We start from the raw sequence: 7,455 nt of genomic DNA on the forward strand, positions 1-7,455 counted from the left end.
CACACACACATCATATATGCCCATACACACAATAAAAATTCATACATAAAATTAAAAAGCTGTAAAATTAATATAGAAACCTACAAAGGAAAAACTAAAGTGTAGCATATATAGGTTTTAAGCATCTCAATGGTTTCCATGGTTATCTGGGGCAAACTGAGTGTAAGGGAACCTTCCTTAGTAAACTGTAAACCAACAGTCACTCCATTTCCCAGATTCTTCACCTTACCGCAGCAAAATTAAAGACCTGGCATTTGAGTATTGAAATCTCAATTTAGGACAAACATGATCAATTTTCCTGAACAACAAAATACACATCAGTAAAAGCAGTTTTTAAAGTAGTTACTAGACACTATTAGAATACAGGTATGTTCCTCAGTATATGAGGACCAGGCGTACAAAAACACCTTTGACTATAAATGATGCTAATTTTGTATGAAATTTTGAGAAGACAACTTCTTTGAAATCCCTTCCCCAAAATACATCTTGATAAACAACAAAGAAGGGAGTGCTGGCATTTAAAAGGATGCAGAGAAAGGCTTATAATATTGATCAGAGATGTTTTCACACATCCCATAAAGGAACATTAGTGTTAATTGTTAAGAAGTGAATGTACATGTTCTGGAGGGAAATTAGGTCAGACATTCCCACCTATTTCCAGAAGTTTGTGAGTGAGTGATGGACTTTCAGGAGAAAAGTAACATTGCCTTTGTTTATTTGGTTCTCTCTCTCTCTCTCTCTCTCTCTCTATCTATCTATCTATCCATCCTTCCATCCATCCATCCATCTATCTATCCATCCATCCATCCATCCATCCATCTATCTATCATCTATCTATCTATCTATCTATCTATCTATCTATCATCTATCTATCTAGCTAGCTAGCTATCTATCTCTATCTCTCTCTCTCTCTCCCTCTTTTCATTCTAGCTTCCATCTGTATTATACAGCTATGCTTTAGAAAGAGACTCCTTGGAAATTTCAGCCACTTCATTGCTACCATGCTAAATAAAATCAGGACTTAATGTCTGTCAGTTAACCTACCACACCCAACTGCACTTGCCTCCTTGAGCTGCTTTGGGTAAAGTTCAGCAGAAGCCATGGGCTTGGAACTCCGGAGCTCATGCAGTCACAGGACTGCCTCTCCTGCCTCAACTCCCTCACTATGCTGAAGGCAACAGGGTTGAACTTAGCAGTTGGGTTCATGCAAAACTACAACAAAAAGCCCCCACAGTTTGTTTTTTTATTTTCTGCTCAACTTTTTGGTCACCTCTTACGCCACACAGAGGAGCTTCCTGGCAAGTCTTTGGAGTAAATACTGTTTTCCACTTGGCCAGAATAACAACTCAGTTTAACTTTGTGAAACTGAGTAAAAGCAAAATTGGAATAATGCATTTACCTGTACAAGTGTCCTTACCATGTTTGATACTCCAAAAAAAGAAAAAAAACCCGTCAGTTGTAGTAGTTTGAATGAAAATGACCTCATAAATTCATAGGGAGTAACACTATTGGGAGGTGTGACCTTGTCAGAGTAAGTGTGGCATTGTTAGAGAAAGGGTGTCACTGGAAGCAGGCTTTGAGGTCGCAGATGCTCATGCCATGCCCAGTATGACATTGTCTTCCTGTTGCCTGCACATCCAGATGTAGAACTCTCAGTTCCTTCTCCAGCACCATGACTGCCTCCCTCATCCTTCACTAATCATAAAAATTCCCTACAGACTTCCTACAGCCAGATTTTATGCAGGCATTCTTTAAATTTTTAATTTTTAAAATTTTAAATGAAGTTTCCTCTTCTCAGATGACTTCAACTTGTGTCAAGTTGACATAGAACTATCCAGCACAGGTGTCAATCAAGCTAAAACCTGCCCAGTTGAACCCACCCCCAAGAAAGCTGTCATTTCCTTTCATTTGGGAATAGAATATACAAGATAAATGTTTCTTGTGCTTCTCCAACTACTTGGGGGGTGGGGAGCAAAGGCTTTCTCACCAGCAAATTAAGAAATAGAATCTGGATTTTTTCCTTTAAAAAAAATGCCATCAAATCTTCAAGAACATTTTTATTTTTTCCTTCTGTTTTTAATTATTTGCAATTTAAGTATAGTGGATCTTAAATTTGGATTTTTACTTTTTTTATTGCTGCATTTGTCCTTGGCTTGGGATGTAGCTCAGTTGATAGAATGCTTGCATAGTATACAGTAATACCTGGATTTAGTCCCTAGCATTTAGGGTAGAGTATCTGCATCTGTTCTTGGTGTGATTTACATGTTCTAAGAAGTTTTGATGCTGTGAGATAATGCTTCTGTACGCTGTAAAGATTTGTCACTCATGCTGGGCATTGGTGGCGCATGCCTTTAATTCCAGCACTTGGGAGGCAGAGGCAGGTGGATCTCTGTGAGTTCAAGGTCAGCTAAAAGATTTGTCAATCATATTAGTTTAATAAAATGCTGATTGACTAATAGCCAGGCAGGAAGTATAGGCAAGGCAACTAGACTAGGAGAATTCTGGGAAGAGGAAAGGCAGAGAGTCAGTCTCCAGTCAGATGCAGAGGAAGCAAGATAAGAAGGCCTCCCTGAGAAAAGGTACCAAGTCATGTGACTAAATATAGAGAAGAATTATGGGTTAAAATAAGTTAATTATGGGTTAAAGCTAGTTAATAATTAGCCTGAGCTATAGGCCAAACAGTTTGTAATTACTATAAGCCTCTTTGGGACTAAATGGGTGCAGGACCAGGTGGGACAGAAACTTCCATCTATGTTATGGAGAAACATTTTTAAAAATACTTTGCTCAGGCCAGACATGGTGATACACGCCTTTAATTCCAGCACTTGGGAGGCAGAAACAGGAAGATCTCTGTGAGTTGGAGGCCAGCCTGGTTTGCAAGATAACTTTCAAGACATCAAAAAATAAAGTTAAAACATATTTACTCAGAAATGTAGCTTTTTTCAGCATGAGAACCCAGCTAGTATTTCCTTTACCACATACTAGCAGCAGAAATAAAATCGACTGAGTTTTCTCTGTTCATAACAAAAAATCATTTCTAGCCCTGCACATTTCATTGTAATGTATTTTATCCCTTGTTGTTTTGGACATCACATTTCATCACATCTACAGTGTGTGTTCTGAAAGTGTTTGCTGATTTCTGAAATCTCCTTCTAACATGTTAACTCTAACTAGTTTTAATCATTATGATTTTGGGGGTTTTTATTGTGTATGTTATATTATTTCATAACATAATTCACAAGGACTCTGTTTCTGGAGATTGAATAATACTTACTTTGCAGATTAAGGGCTTTCTTCAGGTCGTGTCTTTCCATTCATCCCTCTTTTCTTCTTCTTTTTCCAATTCTTTCCTTTGTTCCATCATACATTCTTTTCTTCCTTCAACTTTCCTCGGCTGCTTCTTTCCAATTTGACTGAAGCTCTCTAAACGGAATCATTTATTTTTCATGTGCAGTATTTATCATCGAGTATTATTTCCCAATATGACAGGGATGTATTTTCATTGACTCCTTTCCTACCTTATCTATAGCTGGCTGATGGTTCTATCTGCTGCTGAAGTTCTCCTGCAGAGGGGTGTTAGCTTAGCAGGAGACCTAGCCCCTGAGTTCCTTTCTGAGATCCACTCAGAAGATTACATTGGTTGTCAATGCAACATTCCAAAGCTCCATCAAAGCTCGTAACTCTGCTTGATTCTTTGATGAATTCCCAAGGATGCAGTTGGAGTTGTGTTTCTATAGGTCTTGTTGGTTTTCACTTAGTGGTCCTTACTCCACAATTTACAAGCTTCTACATCAGATAACAAGAATAAAAAAATTCAGATTCTGTAATACCTTCTACCAAAAAAATTAAAATAAAATAAAAAGTAGAAGGTGAGGTGGGAAGTGTAATCCAGTGTGAATACATCTTCTGTTTCTTGTTTGATACTACTTTTCACTGATGGTGCTAGTTTAGGAGTCTTGTTTTGATGCCAGTAGAAGTTTTATCCTCCTTTCTTCTTTCAAACGTTTTTATAATTATTAATCATTTGTCTCAGTATTGAAGAATGCTGTATTATTATGCTGTTTATGTCAGGTTTTCTAGAAGAACATAGCTGATAACATCATTCTAAATATATGAAAAGTAGACTTACTGAAGTAGCTTACAGGCTGTGATCCATGTAGTCCAAAAATGGTTGTCTCCTAATAGAGAGTCCAAGATTCCTGTAGTTGTTCAGTTCATGGGGCAGAATGTCCCAGCTGGTCTTGAATATATGTTGGGATTCCACAGAAGTAGGCTCTAATGCAAGATATTTCATTTTGTTTCTTTGGTTTAGGTTTTGAGAGGCATGTTCTGGCTACAAAGCTCAGGCTGGTCTTGAACTCAGCAGCAGCAGAAGGGTATATGAACTTGCCAGTGAGAGTGAGGCCAGTAATACCACCCTTACCACACTGGATCTGCACAAAAATGGGCCATCAATAGGCAAGATTAGGCACAACACAGACTTACAGATCCCTATGCCTTGCGGTTCAACTATTTTCTGTAGATAGATTCAGAAAAAGGAGGAGTCATTGTTTTAGTTATGTATGCATTAGTACTCCACCAGGTTCTGACAGATAGCCCCAATCCAGAGGTTACACAATAGCTCTGATTAAATGAAATGGGTCACACAACAAAATCAATGTCATGAGTCAGGGGGGAAAAAGGTGAGAACAAGAAGAGGCTGATATGAGTGGAAGGAAAATGAAAACCAGTGAGGAGGAAAAGTCACCAAAATGCATTCATGTATATCTGAAACTAAGAATCAGATCAATAAAAATGAAATGATAAATGCCCCGACATGAATAAAAGTTAAAATATTATAAAAAATGGAGAAAGTAAATCTCAAATGTTCATGTTTTGGATGACTGAATTTTTAAAAGAAATTCCTGTAGAGAAAAAAAATCTGTGTAAGCAGAAAGTAGATTATGGATTGACTGATGTCTGGAAGCAAGAGTGAAAGTGGGGATCTCACAGGTGATGGATTCTGAAATGAAGGAGATGATTTAAGGTTGCACAAATGTGAATAGTTTAAGATCATTAAATTTTTACACTTTAACAAGGTGATTAAAAATATCAACCCGCCTTCAAGTGTGGTGAGACATGCCTGTAATCCTAGCACTGGGAGCCAGAGGCAGGAAAGTGACTAGGTCAAGACCAATCTGGACTGCACAGTGAGTTCAAGACCAGCCTGGACTACACAATCAGAACCTGTTTCTCAAAACCAACACCAGAGAAACAAAGCGAAACATTCTGCTACAAAGATTATCTTTTCCACGGGTTGCATCATTTTAGATAATTATGACTCAGTACTTCTATTTGTGGAGGATAAAGTACCCATGACAAATGCAGCTATTGTTTAAATTATTGCCCTTTGTGGAATAGAACAGAGGTGGGAATTCAGAAAGCTGAGCTATTGTTTTCCTCCGTGGGAGAACAGAATTCTGAGTGTTGGGCTAATGTGACAGTCCACGAGAAGAACCAGATTGCCTTGTCCTCTCAGGCAGCAAGTTCTGTCTGTCTAGAAGAAAGCACTAGAAGTTTCAGGGAAGAAAAGCTACAAAAATAAATTTAGCCAGCCACTTTATTTTCCCTGTCAGTCTCACACTTATTTTTATCTATTAAAAAAAAAAAACAGCCACACCAAAAAGAAAAAAAAAAAAACTTCCTTATGTTGAGCAAATCTTCCTTGTTGATTTTAGATTATGTGAACATTAATAATTTGAGGTTTAGGCGTGAAGTAAGAAATTCAGCTGCCGTTTGCCGCCCTCTACAGACGAATCTAAACCTTACAGTGAGTGTCAGAGAAGAAAGAAATCCCCATACGAAGCATTGTTGGGCAGTGTGGAAATGTCCTAAGCCTCAGCTACGGACATCTTCATCATACAGCTGTCGGAGTGCACTTACACACACCTCCGTGCCAACCTACTGCACACCAAGGCAGTGGGGTACAACCTATTGCAGTCAAACTGCAAAGCTGGCACAGGGTGAGAACTGTAGGCAACTGTAACACAATGATAAATTCCCATCTAAATATCCCTAAACATGGAAAAGGAACAGCAAGAAAAGAGTCCATTTACTCGGGGTTAAGCATGTTTCAAAGCCATTGTGATACCTTTGAATGGATAGTCACAATCCTAGGAGAAGCCTCACCGTGTAACGTGTATTAACATTAAAATGCAGAACCTGAAATTTGTGAACCTGAAACATAAATATTCACGAAAGTGCAAAGCATTTTTATGTCTGTGGCATTAATGTCATGTGACGCAAAATTATTGCCTGTTAGATGATTAAGAAATGAAGACCTCCCCCTTTAAGGAGTTTATAAATAAAAGGAAATTAATACTCTAATTGAGGTAGAAGCTAAGCATTGATTTGGTTTTAATTTTTAGAGAAAAATTTGATGCATTACCCAATCTAGTCCCCCCCCCCTTGTCACCATCTCACTCTGTTTACATTAGCTGGCTGTCTCTCAGTCAAGATAATTTCCCTAGAATAAATGTAAATATTGATCTTTCAAGCTAAAAAGAAAATAGCCTTCATGCCAGGATAACACAGAAGAAATGCAAAAGGATGTTGGTCTCATTCAAATTCTGCAAAAACCGAGTAGTCAACGTTAAGGGTGAAAAATGGAAAATTCCAGAATGGATTGCAGAACATGAAAACAGAGTTTCTCGTACTCTTTCTGAGACCCTGAGCACCTACGAATCTTGTATTACACAGAGTTTTCCACTTAAGAAGAACAAGAAAGCAGTTCTGAAATACAGCTGTGTAATGTATTGAAAACAGACAGAGCCTGGTGCAGCCCCACTGGGTACTCTGGCCTATGACAGAGTGGAAGGATGCAAAGGTCAGAAGAGAATCGAGGCTGAGATAAAAGACTGGGCACACACACCAGCTCCCCAGGAAGAGCTATTTAAGATGCAAGGGAAAGTCACTGCATTAGGTCGCATCCTGCCTGCAGCCACATCTTGACACTGATGTCCAGATGAAAGAGAATCCCTGGGCACCATGTGGAATGAACTCCCTTTCAAAGATCACACCATACTGAGTCAGATCAAATAATCAAACTGAGCCTTTCCCCAAATCTAGGATGGAAAAGTTTTAGGGAAAGCAGATCTTCAATTTGAGAACTTCGGGAATCTTAGAAAAATAAAGTTTACCTGGGAGAGGAACGAGCTTTTGCCTTCAGACAGAAATGAAGATTTCTTCCAGATACAAGAAAAAAAAATGCTATGTTAGGTTAGAAAAAAAAAAAAAGTGAAAGACTCTGAGGTTTCTGGTGACATCTTGCCACGGCTAGACCTTGTCGTATACCCATCTCTTCTCTGAGCTTACTCTCTACTTACGCTTAGTGTTGTAATGTCTCCTCTTCGCTTCCACCCAGCACCGCTCTTTATCTGGACATTTTTTCCCACTGTAAACTAGCACCAGGAGAAG

This window comes from Microtus ochrogaster, chromosome 2 (genome assembly GCF_000317375.1).
Source record: "Microtus ochrogaster isolate Prairie Vole_2 chromosome 2, MicOch1.0, whole genome shotgun sequence".
Taxonomy (NCBI): Eukaryota; Metazoa; Chordata; class Mammalia; order Rodentia; family Cricetidae; genus Microtus; species Microtus ochrogaster.